Source organism: Onychomys torridus, chromosome 16 (genome assembly GCF_903995425.1).
Source record: "Onychomys torridus chromosome 16, mOncTor1.1, whole genome shotgun sequence".
In the NCBI taxonomy this organism is placed as follows: Eukaryota; Metazoa; Chordata; class Mammalia; order Rodentia; family Cricetidae; genus Onychomys; species Onychomys torridus.
Genome location: NC_050458.1, coordinates 28,129,262 through 28,151,863, shown reverse-complemented (window position 1 = coordinate 28,151,863; position 22,602 = coordinate 28,129,262). Strand labels below are relative to the sequence as shown.

Here is a 22,602-nt window from a genome sequence, read left to right as displayed (position 1 = left end):
TGGGGGACATGTCATGCTCCGTGAGCCTCAGTAGTGAATGGGGTTGAGGTTCTGCTTATAGACCAGAGAGCCTTGATGATGGATCAAGGTGCAAAACAAAGCCTGCAACCACGATTGCTTTTTTTTTTTTCCATTCCATTTGGCCAGCTCTTCCACAGCCACTTACTGTGTGTCAGTCACTGTTCCAACCTTCTTATAAGTATTTAGTCATTTAATGAGATTGATAATCATGACTTAAATAATAGTACCATTGTCCCTCATTCAAGGTTCAGTTTACATTTATTAAGCATTACACAGGATGAGCAAAGAATTCATGGAGAAGCTAAGAGACTTCTCCAAGGTCACATAGAGGACTCTATGGTGAAAGTCAGGAGCTCTGGCTGCCCCCTCACTGTGCAGATAATGTGAATTTGTATGAGAGATGCTTTCAGCTGCAAGTAGGAGATAGCCTAGCTTTGTTTGATTTTCTTTGTGCTTGTTTTTTGCTGTTTGTTTTTTTTGAGACAGGCTTTCTCTGTGTAGCCTTGTCTGCCCTGGAACTCACTCTGTAAACCCGGCTGGCTTCAAACGCACAGATATCCACCTGCCTCTGCCTTCCAAGTGTTGAGTTTAAAGTCATCTGCCACTACTAGACAGCTGAGACAGCCCAATTTTAAGCAACTTAAGCAATCAGAAATGGTGTCGCCAATCTGAAGGTAGTCTCAGCCCTAGGATGATGGAATATTCCACCAACAATTCAGTCAAGGATCCAGGTTCCTTCTGTCTCCTCAGTTGTCCCATGCTGGTTTCATGGCTTATCCCTTCATGGGTTTAACATGGCTGCTGCACCTCCAGGTACCCCATATATGCATCAAAAATAAAAATATACCCCCTAAATCCACATATTGCTATGCTTATTTCAAAGTATGCTTATATTAAAACTAAAAATGCACATTAAAGTGTAAAGGGCCAGCAAGATGGCTCAGTAGATAAAGTTGCTTGCCTCTATGCCTGATGACTAAGTTTGAACCCAGAAAGCCATGGAGTGCAAGGAAAGAACCAATTTCTGCAACTATTTACATGCCATGGCTTGCACACACACACACACACAATTAGTGAAATGTAAAAAAAAATGGTATTTTTTAATGTAGAAGAAAGGCCTTCTTCAAACTTAGGAAAAAGAAAATGAACACCTAAATTGAAACAAAACAAAACAAAACAAAATACAAAACTTAGGAACAAGAAAATGAGCACCTAAACTAGTCAAAAAAAAGATCTGAGCAGACACTTCACTGATGATATGTGGAAGGCATATAAAATAAACATGAAAAGATGCTCTACATTGGCTGGGCGGTGTTGGCGCACGCCTTTAATCCTGGCACTGAGGAGGCAGAGGCAGGTAGATCTCTGTGAGTTCGAGGCCAGCCTGGGCTACCAAGTGAGTTTCAGGAAAGGTACAAAGCTACACAGAGAAACCCTATCTCAAAAAAAAAAAAAAAAAAAAAAAAAAAAAAAAAAAAAAAAAAAAAAAAAAAAAAAAAAAAAGTAAAGCATCATTTGATGAAGGAAACAAAACCCCAGACTTGAAGATATGCATCCCAACATCCTAGCACATTGCATCTCTTGTTGGCACTCTTCCCTTCCAAGCCATGATACTCTCTAGCAAACCCAGAAGCCATCTCTGAATTATATTTTTATTTCAACCAAGATGTAAGCTCTCAGCTGCTGCTCCAGCACCATTCCTGTCTGCTGCTGTGGTCCCTGTCATGATAGCCATGAACTCCAAACCTCTGAAACTGTAAGTCCCAAATTAAAGGTTTTCTTTTATAAGTTTAAAAAAAAAAAGATGCTCTACATTATCTGCTGCCAAGGAAACACAAACTAAAACAATATGGAGATGCCACTACGCACCTATTAATATAGCCCAAATCTAGAACATCAGCACCACCAAACGTTAGCAGAGACCTGGAGCTACTGGAGTTTCCTGTACCCAAGACAGACTTGAAACCGTGATCCTGCTGCCTCAGCCACTCAAGCAGATGGGATTACAGGGCTTCACCATCAGACTTAGTGAAATTTTGTTGATTTGCTTCTAGGCTTAAACCTAGGGCTGCAAGAATGCTAGATAACTGCTATGCTGCTGAGTGTCCTCTCCAGTCTGTGCCATCAAGGCTCTCAACTCATTGCTAGTGGAGATGGTACAGCACTTTGGAAGAGAGTCTGGCAGTAACCTTCAAACTAAACATCATCTTACCTAAGATTCAGAAACTGTCCTCCTTAGTATCTCCACAAGTGAGCTGAAAGCTTTCATCTACATAGGTGTTTAGAGTAGCTTCATTCCTTGATGCACAAATTTGAAGGCAGACAGGATGGGTCAATTCAGGCTCTAGACTAGAAAATATCAATCAACACTTGAGTCATATACAAAAAGCAGCTATAAAAAGGCTGCCTCTTGTGGCTCCCACATGTGATGTTCTCAATGCTGTAATGTTGCCCGCCGTCCCACGGCCCGCGCCCGCCTAAGGAAGATGCGCAACACGAGGATTCTTCGTCTATCACGCTTTATTGAGGCACTCCGTTGAGGGGACAGCTGAGGCACAGGGCCCCCAGGCGAGGAATTGCTGCTGCTTATATGCTACTCAAGACCACGGGTCGTGCTGTGATTGGCTGTGTAAGGTAAGGCGCCACCGGGCTGTTCGGGATTGGCTAGTCCTTGTTGCTAGGCTGATTACGTGTATACCGCAGAGCAGGAGATAGTAAACAACACGCGTTGTTGGCTGATTGCCTGGTACCATCTTGTAATGGCGCCCACACTGTAAAACTGTAGAGATCGTAAAAGGACCAGTGCTTGCTAAAAGTTAAGAAAAGGGATGCCAGATATGGTGGTGCACACCTCTAATCCCAGTATTTGGGAGGCAGAAGCAGGCAGATCTCTGAGTCCCAGGCCAGCCTGGTCTACAGAATGAATTCCAAGACAGCCAGGACTACATAGGGAAACATTGTCTCAAAAAAGGCTGGAGAGGAGGGCGGGAGGGGGAGGAGGGATGAATACCTGGAGTACAGGGAATTTCTAAGCCAGTGGAAGCAGTAAATTTTCCTTACAAGCCAGAGATGGTAGATTTGTAATGCTACATATTAATCAAGCTCCACAGGCCCATAGGACACCAGTAGTTACTTGCAATGTAATGAACTTTGGTCACTCCTAAGGTGTCAATATTGCCATATAAATTCTAACATACCACAGTAATGCAAGATACTAGTAGTAAAATAGTGTGAGGGAAAAGGAAACAGGGGAACTCAGTGGATTTCTTGATAAATCCATACCTACTCAGGAAAAAAAAGTCTATTAAACACAAATACACACACAGTTTGGCAATATCTATATCCTTTAATACAGTGGTTCTACTTCTGTCATTGTTTTTGGATACAGAGCATGCTAGAAGGAAAAATTTAAATATAGGAAGGAAAAAGGAAGTTCCAGTTTTTTTGTGAACTATGACTTAGAGAAAAGGAAATTTCAAAATGCAACTGAAAAGTTAGGGAATAACACAGGTATTGCTGGCAGAAAACTGTGGATGGAAGAAATGGAAGGTGCCTTGCCATGACAACTATGTGGGTGTCAAGGGGCTGCAGAATAGCTCTGATATTAAAAAGGACTGGGAGATTATAGAAAACATGCTATTTGTTTCCAATATACTTGCTCAAATATGTGACTGTGCCTTGGAAGTGTGGGATACATAATGAACAGAGAAAAGACCTGAAGCTGGAGAGTGAAGAATAGCAACTCCCACCCCCATCTTTTTTCAACATTTAAAAAAATGTGTTCTGTGTCTTTCACATCATGCATCTCCATCCCATTCATTTCCCTGTCCCTTCACATCTGCCTTCTGCTCTTGCAATCCACCTCCCCCCCAATAATATATAGTAAAATTTAAGAGGAAAAATCAACCTCATTATGGAAGGTGTAGTGTGACACAGTAAGTCAGGTAGTAAACCCCTTTATCCACACATTTTTACATGCAGGTGTTCATCACAAAGAATCCTTGGTCTAGTTTGAGGCCCCTGGTCTCTGCTACACCCTTGACATTGGGGCCTCACTGGGACTCTTCCTGAACATCCCTTTGCTACCCTGTGTCACGGAGATCCTGTAGCCCTGGGTCCACAGGACTAACATCACCACCCCACCCACGTTGCTCTAGCAGATCACAGATGGGGTGCATGCTAGGTGGGCTAACACTTAAGCCTGGTTCTGAGCCATGGTAGTTGCAGTGTTAGTCAGCCCACCAGCTCTCCACTGTCTTCACCAGCAGGGTGAGCTCTTCAGCATTACCCTGACTAGTTTCATCCCTTGCAGCAACAAGCAAGGGCAGGGCCAGTCCTGCGTTCATGTCCTCAGGGTTGGTTCTCCCACACCTACACCTTCAGGGCCAGCTCTACTCTAGGAGCCATTCTCCTGAGTGTTGCAGCTGCTGAGAGGTAGGAACAGCTCTCCTGCTCTTATGGCTTCAGAGCCTGCTCTCCCACCTGCTTCAGGCATTGACTGGGGGATGGGGAGCATCTCACCCCCAACCATGCTGACAAGTACAGATGAGTAATGGGGACAGCTCTCCCATGCTCACAACTTCAGGGATGGCCCGCCCATACTTCAGACAACAGGATTGGCTCTATTGTGCTGTCCAGGCAGGGTGCAGGGCCTGCTCTCCTGAGTGTTGCAGCTGGTGTGGGACAAAAGCAGCTCTCCCACGCTTATGGCATCAGCACCAGTTCACCCACATGCCTCAGGCATTGATTGTTTAGTGTGGTGGCCTATCTCCTTTTCTTCATACTTTTCCAAGTTTAAAAAAGTGGGGGGAACTTAGTCACAGCCGGAAGCTAGATGGCAAAGAACTGCTTATGTGAAACCAAAAAGAACACACCTGAAGTTCAGGTGTTTGTTGGGGACACAGCATGTCACCAGATGTGCCTCTAGCATGCCTTTAAGACCTTCCAGTGTGGTTTATTCAGAAACTGAGGTCTTCCCAGTAGGTGCATTTTTGATGGAGAGGTATGCTAATCACAGTAGGGGACTGGAACAGCTGCTCTAATCAGAACTCAAGCCAGGGCTCCGGGGAGTATGTGGACCCTGAGCCTTGCTCCTCAGGGAAACCCCTGGAAGAAGGGAGTTTCTGTAAGCTGAATTGAAGAGGCCAAGGGATTTATGTCTGAATCTTCCCCACATCAAGTTTTTCCAACCAAGGATCTATGAATTGTAGAGTAGGTTGACTCACTTTTGAAAGTTTATAAGTTTTGAATATATGTGCTGTAAAGGCTGAGAAGATAAAATATGGGGTGAGAAACCTGGATTGATCTGCTTTGATCTACAAGAGATTCCAACACTTGTAGTCAAGAAAGTCAGCTATTAACCACAGCAAGAACCCCACAATTTACTTACTAATTCGTATCATCAATTGGTCAGGTACACTTTGCCAATGAAATCTCCATTTCCTTTGCTCCCATTATGTGAGTGTGTCATCTAGATAATCATTTAGAATTCCAAACCTCTACAATTATGTTTTTGTTGTTTTGAGACAGGGTTTTGCACTATTACCCAGGCTTGTCTGGAATTCTTGGTCTCCCTGCCTTAGCTTCCCAAGTACTGGAATGACAAGTGTGTACCATCATACCAAGAAAAATTATACCTTTTCCATCAAAAGGGAAAAGTATGGGTAGAGTGTCTATCACATAGCACCATTTCACCAGTAGACCCAGCTGGTAGGAAGCAAAGAAGGGAAGAGGATTAGCTGTGTGGTTTTAGCATCTCCATAAAGAGAAATGGTAGAGCCCAAGCTCAACCCATGGAAGACACAAGCAAAGGGGTGTGGTGGGTATTGTGTTCCCTGAAATATTGTGTGTTCCCTGAAATAAACATATCTGGGGTCAGAGAACAGACAGCCACTAGAACAAAGCCAAAAATGGTGGCTAGAAAATGGGAAGAGTAAGCCATAACAGAAGTTGGGCGGTGGTGGTGCACGCCTTTAATCCCAGCACTTGGGAGGCAGAGCTAGGGGATCTCTGAGTTCAAGGCCACTTTAGAAACAGCTAAGCATGGTGACCCACACCTTTAATCCCAGAAACCCAACCTTTAATCCCAGGGAGTGGGGTCAGAAAGAGAAAGGTATCTAAGGCGTGAGGACCAGGAACTAGAGAAGTTAAGCATTTAGTTAGTTAAGCATTTGGCTGGATAAGCTTTTAGGCTTTGGAACAATGCAGTTCAGCTGAGAGCCATTCTGGATGAGGACTCAGAGGCATCCAATCTGAGGAAACAAGACCAGCTGAGGAACTGGCAAGGTGAGATAACTGTGGCTTGTACTGCTTCTCTGACCTTCCAGCATTCACCCCAATACCTGGCCTCAGGTTTGATTTTATTAATAAGACCTTTAAGATTCCTGTTACAAAGGGGTGTTCGGGAGTGGAGGCACACAACACCCTCAGATACTGCTGGATTATAGCTCTTATGCATCTTTCACACCAATTTATTGTGACCTCTCCCATGCAACCACATCATGTACAAACTAAGGGCCAGAGTTTTCCTGCCACATGGGAAGGCAAACACACCTCAGGCATATAAAGAAGAGCTGGTACCCTTGCAGTCCTGAGCTACATAATTGGGGAATACTGTATGGCTCAGGTCTCAGAAGAGAAAAGCCTACCCATGAATCATAGTGGTTTAGAACTTCTTCTGGGCCATTCCTGTGGCTCCCTGGGAGGCTTGGCATGAGTCACAAGGGCCTAGAACCTGAGGATTCTCTTGTAAAATAAGACTTCCTGAGCTTTGCTGGTCTCTCAAGTCTTGTCATAGACACAAGAGATGCGATGACCTATCAGCAGGTGAAGGGAGACTTGAAACACCAGGTGAATTATTCCTAGTGGGTGTGGTTTTCAACTTTTTGTATTTCCTTAGCAATTTTCTCTTTCACCATACCAGGTACATGTTCTATCTCATATATGGGTCCTGTCTTTGAATCTTTACATTTGTGGGTTTAAACTGGAATAACTACAGAGGCTGGAAAACATGGCCCCATCAGGGTGGAGCATGACTTAAAGGAGGGAAACTAGTGGGGTATAGGTGGTATGAAAGTAAACACGGGGAACAGAGAGGATAGAAAGGTTCAAGCAGAGATAGGGTTGGGGCACGAAGAAATGAAAGGGCAGGAGAGGTAAGAATTAACTAGGATAAGTGTGGTCTTTATATGGAAACCTATCACTTTGTAAGTTAATTAAAAATATGGTTTTCAAAAAATATATCATACATGGCTGGATAATGCTGCTTCTAAAAGCAATGGGTTGCTAAATGAAAAACCCAATGCCATATGCAAGATCTGTCACTATGTGTTCTTAAGAAAGCTCTTGCCATTGCCATTGGTTGCTAAGGACAACCACACACCCCAGTTATGAGATAAAGATAAACCAAGCTGGAAGTGAGGTAGAAACTTTTTTTTCTGCTGGATAGTACTGAAAGGTGCTATGCAAGCTACTGGGGAAAAACATATCAACATTTTTATGCAACTGTGAACCCTATGAACTATAGGATCAATCTCCCAGGTAAGATGCACCCACTAGTGCAATAGCGGCATGAATATGACAGCGATAACCAACTACTCCCTTACTTGATTTGAGACCTGCTTCATAGAAGGTCCATATCTGATACTATAAACTCAGTCAAAAATGTTTGGCTTGGGTCTTAGGTTATATGGGGAGCCTTATTACAACTGTTCAATTAAAGTGATATGGAGTCAAGCTGCTTTCTAAATATTTGAACTTAGAAAGATCTGTATTTAGATTTTGTATTTGTATGATAGGCAAATGTTAATACCGGGCTTTAATCAGAGAAGCTTCTCTTTGCAATGAACTGTGATAAATACAGAGATCCTTGGGTTCCAAGCATGATGACAATACATGATGGTTGAGTGCTCAGGAGAGTTATAGCATCACTCTGGGAGGCTCACGGAATGTCACAGAAGAAGTGGAAAGAATGTAAGAGCTAGACAATAAGGAACTGGGCTGTGAATGCTATTGGTCAGGAATAAGGGCTGTCAATTCTATTGTTTGGACATGACAAATCCATTGCAATCATGACTGCATAGCAGCTGTGGTTGTCTACCCTGTCCCTTATTAAAACCGGGCCTATTATCAATCAATCATGGACAGATGAGAGACTCAAAGGACCATATCCTATCCTGCTCAACAATTAGATACTGGTAGATTCCAGGAGAAGGACAGGCATTATCTTCAGTCATGTACTCACAAGTGGTTCCATTAGGCTCCAGTGGATAGTGGGAAACTTGTGGCCACACAGACAAACCTGGCTAAACACAGTGAGTCGCAAAACAAAACAAAAAGACATGAATGTGAGAAATGAGTTACAGGAAGGAAGGAGGTTGACAAGGGTATAGGCATATAGAATATGGTGGAGATTAGAATAATCAGAATTCAATATACAATATTTGACCAAAGCAAAATAAAAAATTCTTTATAAATGATGACAAAGTATTTAGAAAGAAGAGTAAAATCCAGAGGTAATTTTGAGCTTATACTGGACTGTTTATGGTATTGTCTCAGTGAAGTGCTGGGCTGGGGGCCTTTCCCCATTTCAATACATAATGGAGAAACAGCTACTGGTATATTCTGCGTATGAATCTCAGTGGCACTATGGAAGTTCTATTATTCTGCCTAATACATTCAAAGGCCCCCTGAGCCCACTGTGCAGAGGAAAATATATGGTCCAGGGAGAGGAAATTATCCTACGTCAGTCATTCACCATCCACTTTTATGGAATACTTGGGGCACAATGCCCTAGACTTAAGACAAGTGATTTTTTTTTGTTTTGTTTTGTTTTTTTTCTGGCTGTGGCATGCCTCAGAATTTTGCATAATTCTGTTTGCTTCTTTGGCATAATCCCCAAGGTGGCTGGCTGATTTTGATGAAATGTGGTGTGGCTACTAAAAGATACTGGCTAGCTGGTCAGGTTACAAAAAGAAAAAAAAAAAAAGCGCATCTGGATATATAGTAACTAAAACTATAGATAAAAATAATTATTTGAGGGACTAAGGAGATAGCTCAGTTGGTAAAGTACTTGCCTTACAAATGTAACAAGCTAAGTTTGATCATCAGAACTCCTGTAAAAAAATCTGAGTGTGGTACATGCTTATAATCCCAGTGCCAAGTGGCCAAGTCAGGAGGATCTCTGGGGCTTGCCTGGTCAGCTGGCACAGCCTAATTGGCAAGTGCCACACACAAACACACACACACACACACACACACACACACACACACACACACACGTACACACAAACCAACCAAACAAACAAAAAACAAGCTAGACAGTGCTTGAGAAACAGCGTCCATGATTGGCATCTGGTCTCTCTATGTACTGCAAACATGTGCATGCATACCTCAAAACACACAAATTCATTTGGTTCAAATCAAAGGTGGCATATCCACTTAGCATGATAACACTATATAGAAAGTGTGCTCCAAAATGATGATGACAATTCCCTATGCAAAGAGAAGGATGAGGTGAAGATCAACAAAGACACATTAGAAGTATCTTAGCCTTCTTGGGGAAGTTCTAGGGTTTTATTTTTTGTTGGTTGTTTACTTTTAAAGATGAATCATTTTCATTCAATGTTTCTGTAATAAAATATTGACTTTTTCAGAAAGAGAAAATAAAAGTTGAACTTTGAGCATTCATTCACCCATCTGTCAATTCATCATGCAAGCAGCTCTTACGAGGTAGGCATGTGATGGGAGAGAGTGCAGTCCTGGTCCACAAGTGGAGAGCTTAACTTTTGGAGAGAGAGAGGGTAGGTTAGCAAGCATGAGTTAGGCTACATGTCTGCTGGCACAAGAAGAAAAGAGGGCAGAGTTATGAATACAAAAAAAGTGCTTTTGGCCCAAAGATGGCTTAAAGGGTAAAAAGGCTTGACATAAAATGACCTGAGCTCTATTCCAGAACTCACTGTGGAAGGAATGAACAACTCCAGAATGCTGGCTTTTGACTTCATCTGTGCTATAACATCCAAGTACTTATAACCCTCATATATACACAAATAACAAATAGAAAATAATTTCCACTTCGTGGGAAATGCAGATATCAAAATAGGGTCCCCACTAAACTCTTGCATGGCCACCATCTTAAAGCACAGTAATTATGGCCAACAGTTAGCAAAAGGACAAATCTCTGCAAATGGGGAGGAATTCCCATTGTCATTGGTTTTAATTAGTTTGCAAATAAATACTGTAATATAAAGGACAACTTGAAGTTTCTTGACCCCCCAAAACAAGGGAGTGTCTTTCCTGATCTATACAGCATTGTGTCTTTGGCTGTTTTTTATCAGCACTTAAGGTTAGACCAGATATGGTCACCACCAAAATTGCTGTTTTTCTTCGGATTTCTAAAAATATCTCATGGGAAGCCTGTAGTGTAAGAGGATGATGGTTACATACACTTCCAAAGAGTAAAATATAAAACATTTGAACTAAATTGCCTAAAAGCTGAAATTGAGTGCAAATAATGCTTTGTAGCAATAGCTATAATTAACCGTCCTAATGGAATCCTTCGAAGACAGAGGCAGTTCAACAAGTGAGTTCAATTGAAAGTAACGTTTCCATCAAACCTGGATTGAAAGAGGAGAGCTCAGCCGTGACCCCAGTTGAAAGTTTTGAGTATGGTGGGAGATGCCCAGGCAGGGGAGGGAAAGAGCTCTCTTCTCTCTTCACATTTCCAGGCACATTTCCCAGTTTCAGGAATCTTCTATGTCTTCTGGAAAGAATGTATCATTCTCTTCAAGACAATGCCATGGCTGGATCTATCTCCTGTGTAGTAAGTCCATCAGTCTCCTACAAAAAACAAAACTAATTTTAAAAAAGGGATCCTGGTGTGGTGGCGCACACCTTTAATCCCAGAGCTTGGAAGGCAGAGGTAGGTGGATCTCTGTGAGTTCAAGGCCACTCTGGTCTACAAAGAGAGTTCCAGGAAAAGACACTGGCCATCCAATCCCTCATACCTCATTACCAGCTCTGGGCACTTCACATTCTGGGAAGTGCTTACTTACCCACTAGCTCTGGAGGGTTCAACTGTCTTCTAGAATTGCCTCCAGCCCGAAGACTTCTGTCTTTGCTATTTAGCAGCTGTGCAACTTCTGCTGAGTTACTTGGCATCTCTAAGTAGATGCTTCTCATCTGAAAAAAATAAGACAGGATTATTGTTATCATCACATATCCCAGAAGACGGAGGAAGCTGAACTGTGTGCACAGTCACGTGGTGCTCTGGACAGTCAGGCGCTATGAACTGTGTGAGGAGGGCTGGTCACAGGGACCAGGGCCTTCCCTGACACTCAGAATGGGTCTGTGGTCCAGCAGCATCCTTGTGGCCTTGTAGCCTTTTATTCACAGAATTTAGCTTGGCACAGGAGATGGTTAATAAGTGCTCCTGTGTCTGGCATAAGTCACCTGCTAGGTGTGTGGCTCTGTATTGGGTGATCACCAGAAGTTGACCAGGTCTTGGAAGCATTGCACTGTTTTTGTGGTCAGTTGCAAAAGATTTCCTGAGTAAAAAGCATGGCTGAGTAGGAATGTATTTTCCTGCAGAGGAAGTCAGAATACTGTTCCCTGGGACACTCTAACCCCTGATGCCCAGAGTCAGTAAGATGCTTAAAAGCTCAGCTCTGGAATCAGACACTCTGGGCTTTAATTATGGCTCTGTTAATTAGACCTCTGTGATAAGTTTAGTAAGTTGATGCCTCTGAGCCTCCCAGTTTCCATCTTTTAAGTTAAGATTATAAAAAGTGTTTAATATTTGAGTGTATTCTAAGTCCTGTATATTATCAAATCACTGAGTATTTGAAACACACCACTATTATCTGTGGTTGTGCAAATAATGCCAAGGGATATCTTAGTGATGTTACTTGCTTAACACCACCTTGCTAATAAATGCCAAGAATAAAATTCTTTTTTAACCTGGGCCCTGGGCATTGAACCCGGGGCCTTGTGCATATGGAGCAAGTACTCTACCATGGAACCAGATCCCCAGCTTGGAAGTGGGTTTCTTACTGGTATCCATGTTATGGCCATGACATGGGCAGCATCTTGGAAAATTGTCTGGAGACTTCTACAAGACCATAGGAATGAAACACTCTCCAAGCCACCTGGCAGAGAACAAGTAGTCAACAAATTTTTAACAATTGGGTATCACTTAAAGATTAGTGTTTTCTGCCTTTGGTCAGAGAGAAAATGCAAGGATTACTAAAGCATCCATGTGGTGGGTGAGAAGGGGAAGCAGCTACCTATAGAGATAGTAGCCCCTGACAGGTGTTCCTCCCCACCTGTCATGGCATAGAGCCAGAGTTGTGATGCTCTTCCTTGAAACTTTCTGTTGCCCCCTTACGTTGGGAGCATGCAAAAACCCCAGCTTAGACAGCTGGAGCGGGAACAGGTCTGATGTCTGCCTGGCATGAAAATTTTCTAAAGAACATTAGGTTTCTAAAATGAACTGGACAGATCTATTCCCCAGGGAAATGGCATGTGGTAGTTAACACATCGCTTCTGAACTCAGAAAATGGTTAATCATACAGATCCGGGGAAGATTGCTTGCACAGATCAGGCAGTGTGTACTATAGAAACTGGCCAAAGTGAAAACCTGATATAGACTGTTGGTTGCTGAGTAGCCAGTTCATCTCTGCTCTCTTGTTTATTAAAATAGTCCCAGTTCTGTACAGGTTTAAGACAGACGAGATAGACGGAGATGGCCTGGTGGTGGTGCTGCACGCTTTTAATCTCAGCACTCGGGAGGCAGAGGTAGGTGGATCTCTGCGAGTTTGAGGCCAGCCTGGTCTACAAAAGTGAGTTACAGGACAGCCAGAATTGTTACACGGAGAAACCCTGTCTCACGGGAGAGAGGGGGTTGGGAGGAGAGAGATAGATGGGGATATGCTCAAAAGAAGTATTTAGCAAACCAAGGCTTCAAGCAGCCATAGCAATCCCATCATCTCTGATGGGGACTGGCTAGGAGGACACCTGCCCCAAGCTACACAATAACAAAGACTTAGTGGGAGTCTATAAGAAATTTCTGGAATTTGTCTTCTCTAATAGAAGATAGTCTGCCTGCCTGATATTCCTTTTTTACTAGAGATTTTTCTATGGCAAGTAAAGTGTCTAGCACAAGTGCCCGGCCATGGTCATTGTGGTAAATACACATATCTTATCATACCAGGTGCTGGTGAGGCCACAGGGAAACAGAAACCATCGAGCATGGTTGATGGAAGTGTAAGTCTGTACAGTCATTCTGGAAAACAATATGACAACACTCATGAAACTAAATGTGCCTGTGAGTTATGACTCATTCACATCATTGCAGGGTTCACACCAGTGACTCTCCCACAGTCCCCAGGACGGGTGTAGGATGTTCATCATAAACCTAGACTTGGTCACCTAGCACCTACCATTAGGAAATAGAAGGAGAAAAATGCAAGCCAGGGTCAATGGCAGGTAAATGTAGGTCTCTCATATGAACCAAGGGTACCCAGAGCACCCAAACTGGATTACTATGGATTGAAATGGTTCATTGGTTATAAGCTTGGCCCCCCATATGGTAGGGCTGAAAGGTAGCGAGAACATTAATAGGTGGGGGAAGGATCACAAATGATCATTTTCTGGGTATGGCCTAGTCATTATAATCATGATCTCACAGCAGCTGAGGTTGCCTGCTCTGAGCCTGCCCAAGACTAAATCTGTCAACAGCCACTGATGGTTGGGAGAGGGTCTTATGAGGTCCACCCCTCCCTGCTAAACTACTGGCTACTGATGGATTCTCAGGGAGAGGGAATTACTGTCTTCAAATGAGTACCTATTCGTAACATAGCAGGCGCACTGTGTAATTCCATATCTGTGGTCATTCAAATGTCCTAGATGAAACTCGGGGTGCCATAAGAGGAATCAATGAGGACAACAACAACAAAAACATGAACATGGGAAAAGAACCTATCAGGAGGGAAGAGGAGACTTCACAAGGTTGGGTGGAAGATAAGAGAAGATGGAGGCAAGGGTAACAAGAATACATTATATTCATGATTCTAATTGACAGACGACACAATTAACAACAAGAACCAAATTCTTTTAAAAGATACACCTAGAGTTGTATCTCATGGGTGATTCAAATCCAGTCAACTTGATAATGAGGAAACAGTGCTATAATTCTCTGTGGCCCACATTGACTTATAAATTGTTTTCCTCAAATGATGCTTGGTTGGAAAGGCCAATTGCCTTGATTTAATCATTATGTGCTATATGTATGTACCAAATCACATTTGAGCTGGGCCAGCCATGGAGTAAAGAGAGCTGGCCTGGAAGGTGGAAGGCAGAGTGGGGTGGACAATAGAAGAGATGGACATGTGACCCTTAGAATAACTGCTTCCAGTTTCCCTTTCTACACACCACCAAGTGAACCCACTCTGTTTCTCAAATGTCTGCCAATGCTAAGATAGCATAGTAAGAGATTGCAAACTGGAGATCATTCCTGGAGTGTATGATCTAGTTAGGGAGTCAAGGCTTCAACAGGAGGAAAGTTAGGTAACCATGGAAGAATAAAGTATAACGCAACAAAATAAGACTGTCAAAGCTGAGCTTAGTGTGGGCCCTGTAGGGGCTGAACAGAGGAGGTCAGGATCACAGTGGGCTTTGTGGGAGAATCCTCTGAAAGCCATATTTCAAGGATAGCCATAGACTGGAGAGTGAGAGGCAGAAGCCATGAGTGCTGAATACGTGAAGTGGAGAGAGGTTTGATTCTATGTGTTCAGAGTGAGCATCTTCTTGTTGCTGTAACAGAAAGAAAATAATGGAGCGCTGGGAGAAGGGATGGAGGGTCTGGATGATGGAGACTCTGAAAGCCAGGCAGAGGACTCTGACTTGGGAAACAGAGAAGTGAACATTGCATAAAGCTGTGTGGCTGAGAGCCAAAAAAACAAACAAACAAACAAAAAAAAACCCTTAGCAGAGATCCAGGAACCCCCAAGCCCCAACCCCCACCACGACTTAAGGAATGTGTTTTCAAAAGCTTAAGCAGGGAGGAAGTCATAAGGAGCAGAACAGCCAGGTGTCACCTGTGGGCACTGTGGTCATCACTAAGCCATAATGCAGAGCCCAGATGGAATCTCAGAAGTCTTTCCCTCTCAGATCTAGGCAGACTCCATCCTTCAGCCAGGATGCATTTGTCAGGAGTGCTGTCTCCTGACAAGTAAGATGTAGCTCCAAATTTCAACCTACCTAGCTTCACTGGACAAATCGATCTAAAGGTCTATAAATATATACAACTATCACTATGTTTCAGTTTGCTTTTTTATATTAGAGCTAATACTTTCATCTACTAGTTTTCAAACTTATATGAGATCAGTCTCAGGCTGTTTAACATACTTAAATGGTGAAACGGATCTACCCAAACTTTGGGAAATGTGCTGTCATTCATTAACTGCATGGAATTGGCAAGTCTGGTGTAGGCTTCTTTGTCTGCATGCCAGCAAGCTTTCAAAATTATCATTGGCAAATTGAAGGCTAAAACCTACTGTCATCAAAAGGATCAAAGGGACCAAGGGAGGCAGTTTAGGAAGATGATACAGTATAGAGGTGCTCAATAAGTTGGAGGATGAAAACTAGCTGTGGGTAACTTCTGTGTAACTATGACTGGGCTCATATTCTGAAAGGGTAAACACTGTTGCAAAATGATGACTCATTCTCTGTTGAGCCCTCCTCCGTCCTCAGAAAACAATGATCACTTCCACCTGAGGTCAAGTTCAAGATCTTGATTGGCAGGAAGTGTTTCCAGCACAGCACTCGGCAATCCTTAAAAACTGAGCCCCACTGCCAGGAACCTGCAGCGAGAGAGGAAATAACAAGCTGACACCGCCTAGATGTTTGCTACTTAACTAGCCTTAGCTTTGACCAGTGGTGGACACTCACTAGCTCTAGCAGCTGGTTTTGTTTGAGACTGGGTCTCATAGACCTCTAGCTGGTCTTGAGCCTGCCATATAGACCAAGGACTATGATACCCCTGCCTCTACTTCTCAAGTGCTGTAGTTACAGGCAGGTGCCGCCAGGCTTGGTTTTATGCAGTGCTGGGGATCTAATCTTGGGTTTCATGAGTGCTTGTCAGGCAGCTAGCTATCCTGTCAGCTGAACCATATCGCTAGTCCCAAGAGCTATCATAATTCATTCAGAGGACAGAGGTTTAGTGTAATCTTTTCAAAATTGTATGTGTATCGTGAACAACATGATGCTATGAGGTACATTCATTGGGAAAGGATGAAAGCTACCTGGTTAACATGCCTATTACCTCATATGGCTCTCATGTTTATGGAAAGAATATAATATCCATTTTCTAAGCATTTTTCAAGACTATAAGACACTAAGAATTATAGCCACAACATACCGTAAGTCTCCTGTACTTATTCCTCTTAGTGGGCTGAAATGTTATCTTTTTTATCAATACCTCACAGCTTTCTCTTTTCCAACCAGCCCACCTCTGGAAAACATTAGCCTATTTTCTACTTCTGTGAGCCAATTCCTTCCTATTAAATATGTGAGTAAAAATATGTGCTTTGTCTTCCTGTAGCTGACTCAAGATACAAATAGATATTCACACTTGCAGCATTGTGTGTGTGCGCGCGCACGCATGCACATGGACACACACACACACACACACACACACACACACACACACACACACTATTATGAGCATATGCTTTTAAGTCTCTGTAGAGGTTAGACATGCCAATGACCGGATCATATAGCCTGTCCTATTTGCTGTTTTCCAGGGCAGGCAGGCAGTGGACTCAAGGTTAGTTAGAGAAGGGAAGTGAACCAGACAGAGGAGTCCAGGGTGATACCAGGAGTGTTCCCACATATGTTTCAAAGGTAAGCCCACTGGGGAGGGTGTTCTCTGTCCAATTCCTCCCATGAGGAAACCAAGACAGAACATCTACCACTTGCTCAGATCCTAGGAAATCAAACCCCAAGACTGACCTCCTCATGGTCAATGCCACATGTGGAAGAAGTCCTAAAGTATACCAGCTTTGAGTACAGAGAATCGGGAGGTGAATATAAGTCAACTCTAAAGAGAGGGGGGGTCAACCCAAATAATTTCTTAATAACCGAATTCAAAGCAGTATGGAAGTGATCTCCAGGGAAAAAGAAATCAACTGCAGATGAAGAATAAAGGAACAAAAACAAGGTGCAGTACTTCCTTTCAGCCTAGGACGGCATTTAATACTGATACTTTCTTTTTGTCAAATACATTCTTTCTAGCCTATAAATAAAATGACACAATTAATGCAATTATATCAAAAGTTGCATGATACTGATTTTTAAATGAGGATAATTAGTAGTGGTTGCTCGGTCCTAATCTGTGAATTTATGTCAATTCATATATTTTTGCATATTCTATGAGATCTCCCACTTGCATTTGTTTCTTTCTATTTCTCTGAATACATTTAGGGTTATTGTGCTCTGTGCCAGCTCTCCCTTCAGTACACAGTTTGGCTTAGAAAACACACAGACAAAATGGAGTTAGCTTTCTTGTCCTCCTGGGTGAAAATGAAGAATGAGTTTTATACCCAATAATAGAAAATGATGAAAAATATTTTTAAACTTTGTTCCAAAGGAAGTGGAGCTGGACTTCAAGAAGGCTCCTCCCCTACTGCACCGAGCAGCCCTCCAGCAACTCCATGACCTCTGCCAGGCAGCCCCTTGTTCAGAGAGTGGAAAAATAGCTTCCTTTGCTCCCCACTGGTATTATTAAGGTTCCTATTGAGACATAGCTAATCATGACAATTAGGAGCTGGTTTACACTTGGCCTTCACTACCAGGCGCAGGCCCTGTGTCTATGGGAAAGTAGGTAGATAAGCAGCAAGTTGTGTCTCAAGATGATTAAATGCGTGTATCCCCCACCCCCTATAACTTTTTTTCATCTCTATCATTTCAAATTTATATAAAATTTATGTTCAGTGAAATACAAAGATGACTTTGACACATATTTATCCAAATGCATCAAAACACAAGACAGAATATTCCCTACCCAGAAGGCTGTTGGTTCTTTTCCTAGTTGACCTTGCCCCACCCCCTACCCAAAACAGAGGCAATACTACAATTATTTCTACTTCCATTTATTAATTTGGCATGAGTTTAAATGTCATACAAAATAGAAGCATGTTTTATGTTCAAGATGAGCAGAAATAAGGAATGAGAGCAAGCAGTTTGAGAGGGATAGTAAAATATCAAAGACATTCTGCAAAATTATGACAAGCCTCAAAAGGTCATGCAGAGACCTACCCTGTGGCCCAGCAATTGTACTCCCAGGTATGAATATACTGTGATAAACGTAAGTCCATGAGAAAACTTGGATATGAACCTCCAGAGTAGCCTATTTTAGAAAAAGGAAATAGCCCAAAGTTGGTCACCTGATGGGAAAATAAAACAATGTATAGTCACAAAATGGATTCTTCTTCCAGTCTATTGAAAGAATGAAATCAACATGAACAAGCCTTGAAAAACTATGCTAAGTGGAAGAGGCCAGCTCTAAAAGGGTAGGAATCCATTTACAGAAAATGACTCCAGTGGTCCCATCCACAGCGACAGGAAGCACCCTGATGAGGTCTGATGACTGGGGTAGACAGAGGTACAGGAACTTGGTAGCTAAAGGGCCCAGACTTTCTTTTTGAGGAAATGAATATGTTTTAGGATTAGTAAATTCTATGGTATGTGACTTGTGTCTAAATAAAGCTGTTTTAAAAGAACATGTTGAGAATCCACCCATGTGAACACAGCAGTCATAGGTGGAAAACCACAGCAGCATCCCTGAAGAGGAGATTTAATGGGACAATTGCTTGGTATTACGGCCTAAGAACTAACTCCATGTCCCCAGGGAACAGAGCTGGCTCCAGTAACGTCTCTTTCCCATGAGAAGACTCTGGGATTTGTTGCCTTTCCCAGGGGCCCTTCCCTCTCTTCAGAGTCTAAATCCCAGAACTCAACTAGTTCTGTCTCTCTGTCCCCTGCTCTCAGTTAGTTTCTTTTTGTAAGGACAAGGTGATGGCCTCCTTGGGTGTGGCATTGTGTTTAGCAGAATATACTAGTAGCATGTGGAGGTGGGAAGAGCCCATCAGACAGGAAGGTCAAGAACTCTGTGGTACAGACAGTTTTGTGTTGGCAGTGGTAATGTCATTTTGCTCTGCTTTGAGATACGTTCTCATCTAGCTCAAGATGGCCTTAAACTCCTTATGTAGCAGAGGATGACCTTGAACTTCTGATCCTCCTACATCCACCTCCTGAATGCTGGGACTTTTTGGCTTAAGTCTTCTTTATTTGGTGCTGGGGTTCAAGCCCAGGGCTTCAGTATGCTAGGCAAAGATTCTACCAGCTGTGCTTTATCTATAGGCCCCAGAGAGGAAGAGGTCAAAATCCCTTATTACTAATGCAGGACTTCATCTCATTTTGCCTTACCTCAAGAGAACGATGTCCTGACCTATGGTCCAAGCGTCTAAAACCCAGCCCTGGGAACATATCCAGCGATATCACTTCCATGCTGTATGATTTTAGTTAACATCCTGTCCTGTCTAAGCCTCACTGATCTGTGTGCCAGAAAATATGTTAGTACTCACATGATATAGGAGTGGGTAAGTTTATGTGGGCAGATTTATTATAAAGGGAGCTAAGAGTATTTAGGGTAGCTATTCTCTCATTTGTGCCATAAAGAAGCCAACAGACGTTAAAAAGGCCACATTGCATTTCAATAGCTCATTATTTATAGGTTTTGAACTTTCTATTTCCATTTCACATGTAATTTTCACATATGTAAGTCTTGTGAGGTGGCACACACCTGTAATCAGCGCTCAGGAAGAACAGAACATCAAGGCCACCCTTCGCTACACAGGGAATTTGAGGCCAGCTTGAGATGCACAGAACCTTGTCTCAAAAAATAAACAACTACACATTAAATAGATGATAAATAATAAAATTCCCTAACTCATGAGTTGTACAAATCAGGTGGCGGGCAGGGTCTAGCTTGTGACTGGCAATTCGTTGAAGCTTATAGTATCTGGCTATAGTAGATGCCATTCCCTCTTAATGCTGAGTACTCACTGTGTGCTGAGTTAGTTGTATGACACACCCTTTGTGTACCATATCTCACTTCAACTTCACCCTATCTGTGGCAGCTAAGAGAATAACCACTGCTTATCACGGTACTGAGGTCTCATTCATCCTAAAGGGCTGCAGAGGCACTGGAAGAAATTAGAAGTGTTTTACCACTAGTTGCTGAATATGAGTAAAACTGAGGCTGAGGGAACTTGTGATGATATAAGAGAAACATACATGGCAAGGTTATAGATATTTCTCATGCATTTAGTAAAAGACCTATTTGCAAACTACCAACATATTATGTAGATGAGATAGACAATAGACAGACAGAGTCATAAACTCATGCAGTTATTGAATTAGTTACCTCAAAATGATGAATAGTTCTAGCATTTTCTGGGAGGTACTTACTGTTTCATTCAAAGAGGGCAAACTGCTATCCAGGCATTCAATGCTCTTAAAGTGGTACTCCTGTTTGCCATCTGCTGTTGTGATAAAACATGACCCAAAGCAACTTCCTGGAGGAAACGATTTATCTCATCTTATGGCTTACAGTCCATCATCAAGGGAAGCCAAGGCAGGAATCTAAAGGAGAAACCGTAGACGAATACTGCTCCATTGGCTTTACTATACAACCCGGGCCACCTGCCCAGGGATGATGTGCCCTCCCATGTCAGTCATTGATCAACGCAATCTTGAGATTGTCTTGAGATTGTCACAGACCAATCCGATCTGGCTCCCTCTTCCAAGGTGACTCTAGGTTGTGTCAAGACAGTATAAAGTAACAAGTACATGTGGTTTGACTGGTAAGTGGGGATTGCTCTGTATTAATTTACTTGTCCATGTATCTTTCTAAAGGATGCATTGCAAGTCTGGTTACACACTGAAGAATCCTGGCAGATGGGACAGAGACATTCCTGATTTGGAAGAAAGGCTCATCAGGCAAATCATCATCCACTCAAGAGTGCAGATGCTCCATTTATAAGGTACTTGCATGGGGGGACCACCAGATCTCAAGAAGCTGTGCAGTCTTGCCCTATGACTTGAATGTGGATTAGGTTTCCATACCCTCATCTAGCCAGCAGCTAAACAGAAGGATTCCCAGCATACTTAAAGAGACTAGGGAATTGATTTGCAGCTGGACAGAAGATTTTCTTTAACACAAGTTGGAGGGTGAGAGGGAGTAACTGTTACGGGAACTGTGAGAATAAACTTGAGTTCAAAAATCATCCTGCCAACTGAATCCTTCCCCATCCACAAGATGGGAGGACTTAGTATCTAGATCCGAACCCCTTTCTGAAAAGCTAACAAGAAGGAATTTAAATCATGATGGATACTAAAATGCAGGGCAGAATACATGTTTACAACGCAGAGTGTGGTACACAGAAATATCGAGCAGCAGGTTTTCAGGTCCCCGCACCTCGAAGGGAGAGCACAGGCCTCTTCATGTGCCTCTGGATGCTGACTGCACCAAGGAAGCTTATGGCTTTCTGGATCTTGTTTATAACCCCAAGGCTGAACTGTACATTTTAAACTGGAAACAATTTCTCTGCAGCGTTTTGTTCACACACGTGAAAGAGAAGTCTTTAGGGCCTCTGTGGCTTTATTGTTCCAGCCCCTGGAGCAGTAGAGAGGAAAGGTGTTGGGGCAGGCCAGAGTGTCAGACCAGCTCTGTGCCCTTTTGAAAGTTATTTGCTGGTTCTTGGCTTAAGGATCAATAGCATCCCTCCACAGCAGCAGGGACAGCAGTAGATAATCTGCTCAATAAACAGCCAGGAGAAGGCCGGCTTGTTCTACTGGGAAGGCCACGGGGAACTTACAAAGCATTGAGAAACTGTGCCACAGGGGAAGGGGCTCATTCTGAACAGAGGGGCCTTGGTGGTCTCATTACCCTTAGCTGGAAGGGCAAGGTGAGGGTGCTTGACTCTTACAGGGATGAAGGAAAGCAGGGTAGACTGACCAAACAAGAAATGTCAGCATGCTGTACCCAGCAAGCTCTTGTCTACACATGGATAGAGTATATCAGATTTTCCTATGCAGGAAAATGAACAGGTGCAGGTACTGGGATCTCAGGCCACCAGGAGAGAAGTGGCATGGAATGAATTTCCACCAAAATCCCTCTGAACTCTGAAATATTAGAGTCTACATCTGATTTCAGTTGTTGAGGGCCTAGATTGGACATAGGAGGAACTTGCATGGTATAAGATGTGATCTTTTTCAGACACTTTCCCAAAGGCAGGCTTGGGAGTCTCTTATGTGGCTACTGGGTGGTAGGTAGTCTCAGGAAACCACCATTCAAGACCCTACTGAGCACAACCCCAACCAGAAAATTATCTTAAAGAATACTTTAAGGCATCCTGAGACCTCTCTTCAGGCTGTGAGTATATCAAAAACAGAGAAATAACCTTATGAACTATACAGTAAACACAATGAATACACACATATGATACACATATACCCCTAAAC

At 42.9% G+C, this 22,602-nt stretch overlaps 1 long non-coding RNA gene across 2 annotated transcripts in view; it reads right to left on the bottom strand.

Moving 5' to 3' along the window:
• The window catches only part of LOC118597477, a 221,349-nt gene that overhangs the window by 4,610 nt on the left and 194,137 nt on the right, over positions 1–22,602 (bottom strand). Inside the window, exons 4-5 of one of the 2 annotated variants that reach the window (XR_004946819.1) lie at positions 11,073–11,199; positions 10,635–10,857 (exon numbers count right to left, since the gene is read on the bottom strand). This is a non-coding gene — a long non-coding RNA (uncharacterized LOC118597477). Of the gene's footprint in view, positions 1–9,708; positions 10,858–11,072; positions 11,200–22,602 lie in introns of those variants that run through there. The other variant, XR_004946818.1, reaches the window with a different exon arrangement.